The following is a 594-nucleotide window of genomic DNA, read 5'->3' on the forward strand; positions in this document are numbered from 1 at the left end:
GGCGGGGCTGCCGGGGACCGGGTGAGTGCGCGGTCCTAGCGCCGCCCGTTCGTGCGGTGCTGGGTCCGCGTACCCACCCGCCCCCTGCTTTATCGCTTAAATCCTGGGGGAAAAAAAAAATCCTCCTTTCGAGATTTTTTGACGATTTCGTGGCTTTTTATTATTGCGTCCCTTCATGACAAGGGATGCTGGGCAGTATACGTCCTACCAGTCTTGTGATACGCAGCACCTGGCTTCAGAGGCACACCTAAAAAACATTTTCAATGCGCTCGATGAGCACATTTTGGATCCTTTGGGAGCAGCAGGAGTCCTGACTGTGTTGTCCTGTTGTGTGCTGTATTTTAATTTAGAGAGCTATATCTGCCATGTGAAGTATCTTATGCTGCTGGATTAATAGTAAAATGGGTGTTTTGGCTTGCATATCTTAATTACAGTGGAGTAAATCAGGGACTGAAAATGCCCAGCTGTACAGCCGTATGTGCAGATCCTGCAGCACCAATAACTGAGAACCTCTCTGCTGTTCCTAGCAATGTACGTCAGCCTCAGCCCCACAGCCTGACTGGAATTACTGCAGTACTCGACCCGCCTGTCTTT

Source organism: Mesitornis unicolor, unplaced genomic scaffold (genome assembly GCF_000695765.1).
Source record: "Mesitornis unicolor isolate BGI_N332 unplaced genomic scaffold, ASM69576v1 scaffold51689, whole genome shotgun sequence".
In the NCBI taxonomy this organism is placed as follows: Eukaryota; Metazoa; Chordata; class Aves; order Mesitornithiformes; family Mesitornithidae; genus Mesitornis; species Mesitornis unicolor.